Source organism: Mercenaria mercenaria, unplaced genomic scaffold (assembly GCF_021730395.1).
Source record: "Mercenaria mercenaria strain notata unplaced genomic scaffold, MADL_Memer_1 contig_2125, whole genome shotgun sequence".
In the NCBI taxonomy this organism is placed as follows: domain Eukaryota; kingdom Metazoa; phylum Mollusca; class Bivalvia; order Venerida; family Veneridae; genus Mercenaria; species Mercenaria mercenaria.
The window spans coordinates 42645-55999 of record NW_026460164.1 but is presented as its reverse complement, the minus strand read 5'-3'; the positions used below and the strand labels follow the sequence as shown (position 1 = coordinate 55999).

Sequence of the window (13355 nt, the reverse complement as noted above, 5' to 3'; positions counted from 1 at the left end):
AGTCTTGTTTACGGTAAGTAGTGTTAAACTTGAATTTTACGAATTTTGTCCGATAATACCCTAATCGACGTTATATGACTTATAAACTGGGATATCCAGTTTCAGGAAGGGACTATATCTGTAAAACACAATGTAAGTGCCTGGAAAACAATCATTATACACCACATTGCAGCAGTATAAAAGCTAAGTTAGTAAATGAGTTCATTTTAGCTGGATTTCTCACTTAGATCACATGTTCTATGCAAATAATTCACATATTATCCACATGTGGTAAAAAAAACTATATTTGTGGAGATAATCAAACTTTTGAAGAATATACTAGCATATAATAATTTTGGCAGTCGAATCAAATACTGTAATTTATAATACAATCGGAAGCACTTCTTTCATAACAATGGGATATATTTTGCATAGATATTCTCGGCCTGAGTTCGTATCAATCTACAACAGCAAAGGCAAAACATTCTGACAGTGACACAAAAATATATATAGAAACATATCACATAACAGATTGTTAAATTTGTTTCCAAAAGCAAATATGATATTTCCCTAACTGTAACTGGAATAAATCTGATTCAAATATAAAACACAACCAATATAATTAAAAATAATCAGTACATACAAATATACAATATACAATAACATTGTTCCCATGTAACGCTGCACTAACAGCTGCATCCTGGTCTGTTCCCAAAAAAATTACACCTTCAACTGTCCCAATAACATTTGCACCTTCAACTTTTCTCATTAATATTTGCACTAATAGTTAAACCTTGAATCATTCCAAGTAACAATTACACATGCAACTGCACCCACTCATAGTTAAAAGCTAAATGGTTCAAAGTAGTATGCCTAGAGTTTCAAAAATTGTGACTTTCGTAGGCATTCTCTGAAGATGGACGACTATACTATGTTAAACGTTATCTACTAGGTGTCACAAGAAAGACTTGCCCGGTAGTCACCCTTGAGAGGCCCTTTATAGTGAAATAAACGAGGTCAAAGGTCATTCGGTGCATATTTTCATGCGTGTCACATAAAATACCTTGTTTCTTGGTCATTTATCGGAGTAGAATAACAATAATGGTATCAAAATAAAGCCAGGACTTCGTACATTCAATTTACAAACACTTCATCAAATTTTCTCATTTACATACTTATGAATATTCATGAAAACTTAAAAAAAAAAGGCAGATAATTCGTTAAAAATGACATTTTCAAATAATGCAAAGATCAAATCTTCACTATTTGTGTTTATAAATGGACAAAAATAGGCAGTATCACATTTGAAACACTACTTTATATAAATATATATCTGTTTGTAGCATTATTTATCGTTTGCAAGAGTAAATACTGTCAAAAGTGGGTGGGGTGTATTAATAATTAAAAAAAATAAATAAATTAAAAAACTGACAATATTTACATATCTCACATATTAACTATATTTTGAGATAGTAAGATGTTTTGATTTTGGAATAATGTTCTTCATAAATATTAATTAAGAGTTTTTCAGCTCATTTGCATACTCATGAATATTAATTAAAATGTATCAAATATGCATTTAAAACGTTCATTTAGTACACATATATCTGTTCTTAACCATTGATAAGAATCTTATCAGTTTTATAAATGTCCAAGTAAAGCTTGTAAATATTCTAAACATTAAGAATATAATTGGTATGTAACACTTATTCAAATATTGCACAACGTAGTTCACACAGTTCAATCTTGCTCATAGTCTTTTCTCTATACACAATACCAGAAGACGTCACAACTTTAATGTCCTCGTTGCCATTTACATTTCTACAGTTGGTATCCTTTGTATACATGCAAACTTAGAGCCATTACTTTACGCTATCGATGTAAAGTTGTGAAGCATAATTAGTATATGTCAAAACTGACATATATGTATAGCCAGGATGGCCTGTCTGTATATTACACAGGATACACAAGTGGTCAGTCTGTATAACCCCGATACCCAAAATGGCTTGCATCTATACCTAAGGTACCCATAGTTTCCTCTTTGTATGCCACGGACACTCATAGTTTATCTGTTTGTATAGCTAACCTGACCTGTATGTATATCCATGTTATCCAGAGTGACGTGTATACCTTGGATACATTGGCGGCCTTTCTGTAGACCAAGGATATCCATATTGGCATACAAATATAACCCTGGTAGCCCGTTTGTATACAATGGATACCTCGAGAGGCCTGTTTGTACACCTAGGATACCCATAGTTTTCCGTATACATAACCAGGACGACCTGTATTTATACCCATTATAGCCAGAGTGGTCTTTATATATAGCAACTTTACAAATAGCGGTACCCAAGATCCAATAGTGGCCTGTAATTATAGCCAAGACGACCTGAGAGTATACCAAGGATACCCAGATAAACCTGCCTCTATACCATGGGTACACCGGTGGCATGTATTTATACCCAGGATATTCATAGTGGTGACATTAAGTAAATGGTCAGGATGGCCTGTTTGTATACCCAGGATACTCAAGGTGGCCTACCTAGGTGGCCTGTCTATATACCAAGCATACTCAACGCATATACCAGCCTAGAGTATAGCAACAATGGTCTGCCTGTATACCCAGGTTTTTGACCCAGAAAGGCTTATATGTAAACCCGGGATATCTATAATGGCCAGTATATACGGCCACGATGACATGTTTGTATATCCAGGCTACACAGAGTGGCCTGGCTCTATACCTTGGATACATAGGTAACCTGTCTGTATACCAATGCCACCCAAAGTGACCTGAATGTGTAGCCATGATGGCATGTCTATATACCCACGATACCCACAATGGTGTGTATGTAAACTGAAGATACCCTTAGTAGCCTATATATACAACTGTATAGCCAGGATGACATGCCTGTATACCCAGAATATCCAAAGTTATCTGTCTCTAAAGCAAGGAAACTCGGTTGGCCCTTCTGTATGTCCAGAATACCCAGAATTGCCTGTCTATATATTCAGTATACCAATACTTGCCAGTATGTATACATGGGTAGCCAATATGACCTGTCTGTATGCACAGGATACCCAGACAGGCCTTTCTGTATACCCATGATACAATGTACCCATAGTGACCTGTATGTATAGCCAGGGTACCCATAGTGGACTGTATGTATAGCCAGGGTGGCCTTTCTGTATGCGTAAAACACGCAGAGTGAATGATTGTATAACTAAGATACCCATAGTGGAATGTACATGTATGTATACCCAGGATAATTTTCCTATATAACTAGGATACCCATGTTTTCTGTCTCTATATCCAGGCTACCTATTGTCTGTATATACATACTGACTTTTTGACGGCCATTGTGAGAAGTGGCTGTCTTATTGGTTGTCTGAGATGGTGTCAACCTGATTTAAAATAGTTTTGGAATTTTTTTTCAATCACAATACTGTACTAAACTACATAAAACAACTATGTAAACTCTATAATGTATGCAATGAAACCGTAACATTATTAACTTTTGGCAGCCATTTTGAAAAATAAGCGCTATATTGTTTATCTGAGGTTGCCTACATGGCTTATGGTCTGATTATCAATTGTATTTATCAATCTTAATACTGCAATAAACTAGAGCTATCACTAAAGGTGATGAATGTACCCCCCTCATGCACTGACACAGTACATTGCAATTTGACACACACAAGACTGCATAATTATGTGGACTGTGTGTATATAGACTGTATGAATACAGTATAGTAACAAAAAACAAAGTCCCATAACTATGCAGAATATTTATCTAAAAGAATGTAACATGCACCATGCACAACTAGGGTTGGTACTGATCACTTGTGTGAAGTTTCATTAAATTGTGTGCAAGGGTTTGGTAGATTAGGCACGCACAAGATTGCATATGCAGACTGTATGTACATAGTATGTTAACAAGAAACAAAGTCCCATAATTCTGCAATTTTTGTCGCTGAAAGAACCTAACATGCCCCATGCACAACCACTGTTGTTACTGATCACTTGTGTGAAGTTTCATTAAATTGTGTCAAGGGGATGAGGAGAGATGGTGCGCACAAGATTGTGTCTATATATATAGTATAGTAACAAAAAAAACAAAGTCCCATAACTCTGCAAATTTTTTTTCTAAAAGAACCTAACATGCCCCATGCACAACTACTGTTGGTACTGATCACTTGTGTGAAGTTTCATTAAATTGTGTCAAGGGGATGAGGAGAGATGGTGCGCACAAGATTGTGTCTATGTATATAGTATAGTAACAAAAAAACAAAGTCCCATAACTCTGCAAATTGTTTTTCTAAAAGAACCTAACATGCCCCATGCACAACTACTGTTGGTACTGATCACTTGTGTGAAGTTTCATTAAATTCTGTCAAGGGGATAAGGAGAGATGGTGCGCACAAGATTGCGTCTACGGACAGACGGACAGACGACCAGACGACAGACAGACAGACAGACAACCTGAAACCAGTATCCCCCCCCTTACAACTTTGTTGTCGGGGGGTACAATTACATTAAAACATACGTAAATGCTCATATATATAAACATTTACCTTTGGTGGCCATCTTGGTCGCCATTTTGAAAAAAAATGGCAGTCATATTGGCTGTGTGGCATAGGTTCACATCTTAAAATAACCGGTTGATATGTACCTAATACAAAACAAAGTGCCTTGCTTTTATGAAAAAATACACAATTGTGCTAAAGATTACTGTTTGTCAGAAATCAACTCACCCCACCCACTTCTAGTAGTATCTACACATAAAACACATATGACGGCGATATTAACATTTGCGTTTATCAATAGAAAAGTATCCCACATATCATTTGTTACCTTTCTGTTTTTCAAATCATGAAAATTATATATAAAACAATAATTATTGTACAGCTATACATACATGCCAATTTTACGTCAATATTAATTAATATGCAAATTACATGTACATTTAAAAACAACAATAATTTCTGTCTTTTATTGCTAGGTTTAGAGTCCCACTGACAAATATTAGGTCATACTGTGACTTTCGGTTTTTGATGGTGGAGGAAGACACCAGGTGCCCCACGGGCATAATTTCAGGCACATTTGGGCACCTAGGTATAACTTACAAGCTTCTGTGGATATCTCACATAAATTCTACACCTTAAGCAAGGTTTTAAACCCTCAGTGGTGATAGAGAAGTGGTTGGAAGTCATCAACCTTAACCATATGGTCACAGAGGTTCCTAAATAAACTTTATTCATATCAAGAACTACAAACAAACTATAAACATAAAAATAATTGTGATTAACAACATGAAAATAAAGAGGGAAGCAGACTAACTTTATGACATACAAACCTGCATTTAATTTTGATTAAGTGTCTGCAGCAGGCTTTTCATTGCTGGTGGCTAGTATTTTGCCAGATCCAGTTTAAAGTAAAACATGAATACAGAATAAAAACTTATCAAAAGTCAGTTCAAAGTATTAAACAATAACCATCGAAAATGTATTACTACTGAACAACACAATATTAGCAACATAACAACGCATAATCACAGACTGATCAAATTATGAAACGGTTAATATCATCGTTAAAAAGTACAAACATAACAAGATTCTCCTATGACTTCTTGAGAAACATGCAGCACTAACTTTCAGGCCCTCTTTCTGCATATTTTTCACTAATTCAATGGTCATAAATTAGGTCTGGCCGACTAATATCGCAAACAAAACCCCAGGTGCACAACATCACATTCCTATAATATTTTATAATCCTAGGTCTAATATTTTTGAGATACATGCAACACAAACTTTAGGCCCTTCAATGCATATTTTTGACTAAGTCAAGGGCCATAACTATAGTGTGGCTGAGTGAAATCCAATTAAAACCCAAGTGCCAAACTTCCTGTGCAGAAAAACAATCATGTGAAGTTTGATGACTATGGGTCAAATACGTTTAAGATACATGCCACACAAATAGTGGACGGAAGGACAAGTGCCCTTTAAAATTTTGGGAGTATAAAAAAATTTTTTTTCCATATGCATACAAAGTCATTTACTCCATATATTGTTACTTAGATAAATAAAATGTTTTATATGAACTACATTTCTTTTGTCAATTATAACTACTCTCTAACTTAAAACCAAAGCACAAATATAGTAAATAATAGAACACAAATTTGACTATTTTAGAGATATCATGGAAGTGTTTAATGCCTTCAGCAAAATAAAAAAAAAAAGAAAATGAAGACTTTTTCTTTTTTGATTAAAAGTAATTTTGACAATCAAATGCAATCTTGCTACAGTACATTTCAGATCAGATGTTTATATATAAAAAACGTGATATATAATGGTTATGCTAAATTTAACATCTACTTTTGCTTTAAGAGAACTCTGCAGAAAATGTAACAGAAGATAAAGTGCCAATTAGGTGAAAACATACCCTAAAGACAACCTCTGAATAAAGGACATTTCTATAAAACCTAGTCAACTTATCTTTTAGATCTGGTTCAATTTTTTAAAGATTCTTTATGAGATTCATACTCTATAATGTATGATGTTTTCCTTACTTGGTAACATTCCCCCCATTCAAGTGATACTAGACACGTGTATACAGGTGCATTGATAAATGCCAGATAGGACCATTATTTGTGTCATTGATCTCAAGTACTATATCTACTACACACATCTACACATTTTAAACTTACGATTTTTAAAAATATGTTTTACAAGTAAACTTTAAATTTTGACAAATGCTCTTTCATAGAATGAAATCCAAACAGATATGAAATCACAACCTCAACCTTGTATCTTAAAGTGTTGCAGCATAAGGTGACAGACACTAGCTCTATCAAAAAGATTGTATTTATGCAAACTTTAACTACAGTATACACATACCCAAACGGACTATGGATAGTACTAAAGCATTATTCAGATATACACACACTTGAGCTTTTCTATAAATTAAACTGAATTCAAGGAAAGCACCTAATTATATTACATATCTTTATATTAAAACAGCACAAAAGAAAATTTAAAAAATTGAGCATTAAATATTTTTAAAAAAATACACACTACATACAATTGGTCCACATTTTGCTGAAGTAAATATGTACAAACTTTAATATATAAGCAAAATTTATTTCCTACATCTATCAATTACCATTTCCATTATTTTTTAACCGATATGCTCTGCAAAATCTGGTCTGAAAAGATCTATCAGCTGACATCCAGTGAAGGCAATGCATTTGATTGTTTCACACAGGACAAATATTACTGAATCTAAATTTGCAAGGCCTTTCTATCAATTTATGAATCTTGGATAAAAATATCAACATACCCTGTTAATTTAAAAAGTTGTTATGTTAATATATTTCTTATTTTGATATAAAGTGAAAACAAGTTTTAAATAACACTGCTTTTATATAACAACACAGTGTAATGATATAATTTTGAAAAACAGTGCTTTTTCCTTGTCTTTTAAAAAAAATTCCCTTTGGAATCACTGGCAAGAGTGCATTATAATATAGAAGTTCAACATCCTTTTTTATGCAAGAAATTACGAAGTCGCTTATTTTCTCTTATTCATATAGTGTCATTTTTACTACGTACTTCTCTTTACAACTATACATGTATATAAAAAACAGTTAAAAAAAGATAATAAAATACTGTAAAATCATATAATTTCATTGGCACAAAATTTTGTGGTTTTGGTCAAAATGGCTATTTTGTGAGGATATGAATTTGTGGATTTCAAATTGTGAAAGATAAAATAAATGGGAAATTTGTGTGTTCATTGGGATTTCACTTCAATATTTCTGATCTATTAAATCAGCAAAAATAGTTATGTGTCCCTTGAAAATGGACAAGGTCAGCCACAGAAAATGATCATACAATTTAACATTACTGCACATATTGGACAATACCCGGGATAAAGGAGTACATTCTGTAATGCTCAATGCTAAGTTAATGCCCATTTAATGCCCATTCATTAGCCAACTAAATATACTTTAGATATGTTTTCAGAAGCGGATGGGTTTCAATTTGAGTATATTTGTATGGGAAAGAGGAAAATTTTTGATAAAAAAGATCTTTCAGTCAGGAATGTTTCCCCAATTTTAAAATGTTTCAGCTTAAAACAGTATATTTAAAAATGACACTGTGAGAAGCCTCCAATGCACATAAATATAAATTCTATAAAATACGTATCTATCACAGCTTAAAATATCATGTAAGTATTATATCCATAGAAAAACTAAAATATACTAGATTCTACTTCTAAAATACTTTACTATATGACTTAGGAATGTAAAATTATTAAATTCAACTGACTGACACCACTTTCTTTGAGAAACAATCACTTGGGTAATCAACAAACAGACGTAGTACTACAGTCAAGCAGTTTCAAAAACTGGGTTTACAAAAAAATGAGATTATAAAAGTGTCAAATATGCAACAGTGTGGTACTGATCTAGAGAAAAAATATAAAATATATATACAGCTACACGAAAATTTAAATGAGATGAACAATTGTATATACACTTAAAACATTCAGAATTTTCATTTCTACTTAAATTCTACAGAGAAACATTTACATTCATTTTGACTAAAACTACATGAACATATTCCTAATAAATCTTTCATCTATTATCACAATCTCAACAATTTAGAAAACATTATTTTAATAACAACCAATTTAAATACATTCTAAACAACAAAACCATCCACTGCAAACAATATAACAAGTAGCATAACTATAATTTATAATACCAAAGAAATGATTCATTAACAGTTTTGTTTGCTTTTACATTAAGGTTCTACAATCTCACATATTCATTTACAATCTCATGTCATGTCTCAAGTATCATCTGTAGGGAAGGCACTCTATGCAATTTGAGATCAATTGGAGTCAAACTCTAACACAACACTACTTAGTATGCCAAGGATCTCACAAAAATAATCATCAATAAAGAGAAGTGATCCAACAGATCCTTCATACTTCAAGTCCTGAGAATAATATCACAAAGTCATGATATGTATCAAATCAGGATCCAACGATGTGTAATTCAGCTGTATATTACGTTGTTCAGGATTTTGATCATTAAATGGAAAGGCAATGATGTTTTAGTGTTAATTCCATCTGAAAGGTCCTCTTAAATCATTTTTAGGCATTCCTTCCTCTTTAAATAATATGCTCGAAATATTATGCTGATATTGCTTTTAACTTTTCACATCAGTCAAGAGACACAACGGAAGACAGTGAAGTTGTTCTTTGGTTATCAGTTACTTGGTTACCACAACCTTTGTTTAATGCTCCATTTACTACACCTGCAAAAGCAAAATTTTATCAGGTAATGTTCAATTTATCATACATAATCTGTCTTGAAGAGAATGCTTCATTTCTGCAGCAACTGTACCATCACTGCAAAATTCAAATTGAATAAAATGTCTGCAAAGTAACAACCAGAAACCCAAAAGTTCACTTCTGTCCGCCTTGTACTTCAACTTTGAGTGAATGACACACTTGGTGAACCACTTTTCAATATGGTTCACTGTCAACATGCATACATAATTTTATACATACAATCATATAATACAATGCCAAATATTTACAACACTTGAGTCTGACGTATTTAAACAATAGGAGAGTCATTGACCCTAAAGCCCTCACCTGTGTATAAAGCTTTAAGTGTGTTTGTATAAGGTAATGGTGCAAGTACTGATGGGTTTCTTCTATGTTAGTGGTCACACACATTCTTTAACCTAGAGCAACAGTTAGCCAGTACAACTCTGATATCATACGCCTAAAATCAAAGCTCTAGCTATTATTGATTCAGAGAAAAAGATTTTCAAAGTTTCTTATATAAAAGCCTATAGTAAGTACATGTCACATACAGGGGCATGTATGGCAAGCCAATTGTCCAATAATTATGTGAACCCCAGTTCACAGTCGAAAAACTAGGATTAACGATCGATAAACTAGGTTTTTAGAACGTAAAACTAGGTTTTTCGAACGTAAAACTAGGTTTTTCAAATACTGACCTATATTTTCGAACGAAAACATAAGATACCGGGCATAAACCATAGTTTACGCTCGTGAACCCTGGTTTAGGTTCGATAAACTAGGTTTCTCGATTGAACTATGAATTTCGGTCGTTATCCAAAGTTTACGAGTGTGAACCTATATTTATGAGCGTAAACCTGCGTTCACGTGCGTGAACCATGATTTGCCAACGAGAACCTATGTTAATGACCGTAAACTTGAGTTTATGACCATGAACATGGGTTTACGACTTTAAATATAGGTTCACGCTCGTGCAGGGTTCCCACAAAGTAGAGAAAATAAAATTCCCTGACTTTTCCCTGATTTTTCACTGACCAAACTCCAATTTTCCCTGACCAAAACTTTCGCGTTCTGGGACGCTTACCTGGGCATCTATCATAAATGTGGCCTCCATTCTCCCCATCAGCCAACCCTTACCATGATTCTTGTTATATTGATAACTAAAGGGTGTAAAGATAGTTTGTTCAGGTTTAACAGATTGCTATATTATTTTAGTGTGATGTAACAGACAACAAGAAAGGTCCATACTATTCACTAAAAGACTACCTATGACCAAGTTTTGGATTTTCCTACTGTGTCTGGTCAGACAAATGTACAACAGTCTATGAAAATTTGCCTTCATTCATACATTTTTTTGTAGAAAATGGCATTTTTCACATATTTAATAGGGGTAGTCTACCTGTAAACTAAATAGCATATATGTTGCAATATATTTAAAAGTTGTGAGTTTCTTTTTACATTACAGTATTTGAGTTTGCTTTCTACAAATAATGATTAAAGATCTGACACAGAATCATTAAAAGCAGAAATGCCTGTTTATTTTCAAAAGCTGAAAATTCGATCAATACAGTAAATAGTATTCAGCTTAAATGCCTCAACAATTATCAGTATTAAATAACTTAACAAATGTAAATGAAAAAAATCTTCCTTTACACATTTTTATCATGCTGATTTACTTTTCCAGCAGTAGCAATCTTTACATCCTTTATATGTACAATTGTATTAGTGTTTTGATTTTTTTTGTTTAACTTTCCATTTTTAATTGTTTTTCTATGATGCCAAATAAGTCCTAATATCCACCCTAAGTATGAAATTTGTTTGCATCTTTTCTACAACTCTTAATCTTTCACTAGTTTCAGTCTTTCTCTGTGAGCTGAATTCTAAAACATTACAGGGTAAAATTAAGATGTTGCAAAGAATTCTATTAAAATAGTCTTTTACTTTTAACAAAATCCACCACTAATAACTATTCAAACTTATTAAACACTGAACTTCCATAAACACTTTGAAAACTAGTTTTGATCTTTACTAAGAAGAGTTGACCAAAAGACTAATTATAGGTCTATTTAAATACAAAATAAATCAAAATAGCAATGTTTTGCACATTACAATCTGTAAGCAGTAATTTGAGTAAAAAAAGGTAAACATGTAAGAATGGTATGTAATATGTTTTCTTAAGTAACTTTTCCATACAAACTTAAATAACAGAAAAGAACAGTTTTATAATGGCTTATGTGGTAAAATAATGAAATAAATTTGCAACTATGCAGGACTATACAGTTCATAGCAAGTTAAAAATAATTTTGTTTAACAGACTGTATGTATTTTTAAATGTTTGGTTTAGCCAAAAGAAAAGAAACTGCCTTTGCCTTTTATTTTCATTCTTTTTACTTTTTCACAACTTTATTCTCCTGCTTTTGACTTCTGGTTCCAAATTTCCCCGACTTTTCCCTGACTTTTGCTAAATTTCCAAATTTCCCTGACCAATTACAAAATTCCCTGACTTTTCCCTGACCTTGAAAAAAATACTTTTTTCCCTGACTTTTCCCTGACCGTGGGAACCCTGTCGTGAACATAGGATAACGACCGAAATTCATAGTTCAACCTGGGTTCACATTCGTAAACTATGGTTCACGCTCATAAACCCAAGTTCACAGTTGTAAACAAAGGTTCTCACTCGTAAACATAGGTTCATGTCTGTAAACAATGGTTCACAGCAAGCCAATTATCCAATAATTAAGTTCTTGGTTGAAAAACTAGGATTATCAAATATTAACCTATATTTACGAGTGAAAACACAGGATAACGGTTGTAAACCATAGTTTACATTCTTGAACCCATATTTACGTTCGATAAACTAGGTTTCTTGGTTGAACAATAAATTTCGGTCGTTATTCTAAGTTTACGAGCGTGAATCTAGGTTTACGGGCGTGAACATGGGTTCACGAGCGTGAACCATAGTTTACAAACGTGAACCTAGGTTTACGAGCGAAAATCATAGTTTTGTTCGAGAAATCTAGTTTCACGCTCGTAAACATAGGTTCACACCCGTAAACCTACATTCACGCACGTAAATATAGGTTCATGTCTGTAAACTATGGTTTACGGTCACAGCCGTAAACCTAGGTTTACGCTCGTAAACCTATGTCCACGCTCGTAAACATAGGTTTACAGCCGAAATTGATAATTGATTTGAATAGCTGTGCAGAATAATTTGCAATCATTTGCTCCCTAATGGAACTATTCTGCAAGACATTTTACTGTTTCCAGTCCTGGCGTGTATAAACAAAGGAGCGTGATGACCTATCATTTGGCGCCATACATGCACCAATAAACAGTTCTATCATATCTTATCTAAATTTTACAATAAAAGATATATTAGAATCAAAAAAATTTATAGCAAAACCATGTTTGAACACTATTTACACACTTGGGCGGTTTACGTCATACAAAATAATTTTACTCGGGCTGTGCCCTGGTGAAATTATTACGCCCAACGTATAACCGCCAATCATGTATAAGTAGTGTTAAAACACGTTTTGCTATAAACCAGAAGATGCTTTTGTAGAAAAGCGCTTGTCTCCCCCAATGCATAGTCATATTGGCAGGAAGTCAATAGGGGACAGGAGCAAAAGTCTAAGGGACACTGATGGCTGGCTGCAATAAGAATCATCTATTTGGCATGTCCAATCATTCCACAAAGTTTCAACATTCTGGGCTAAATGATTCTCAAGTTATGAAGCATGTCCAATCATCCTATATAGTTTCAACATTCTGGGTCAAGTGGATCTCAAGTTATTGATTGAAAAGAATTTTCTATGTTCAGCCCCCTGTGGCCTTGAATTTTGATGTTGTGACCCCAAAAACAATAGGGGTGATCTACTCTGTAACTTCTATCACCCTATAAAATATGAAGGTACTAGGTCAAATGGTTCACAAGTTATTGACTGGAAATGGATTTCCATGTTCTGTTTGCTGCGACCTTGACCTTTAATAGAGTGACCCCAAATTCAATAGGTGTCATCTACTTTGTGTG

At 33.5% G+C, this 13355-nt stretch overlaps 1 long non-coding RNA gene across 1 annotated transcript in view; it reads right to left on the bottom strand.

Moving 5' to 3' along the window:
- Window positions 1–6: 6 nt before the first annotated feature.
- Window positions 7–13355, bottom strand: part of LOC128552188 (uncharacterized) — a 46813-nt gene continuing 33464 nt past the window's right edge. The window contains exon 4 of the long non-coding RNA XR_008369001.1: window positions 7–9303. This is a non-coding gene — a long non-coding RNA (uncharacterized LOC128552188). The remainder of the gene's footprint in view (window positions 9304–13355) is intronic.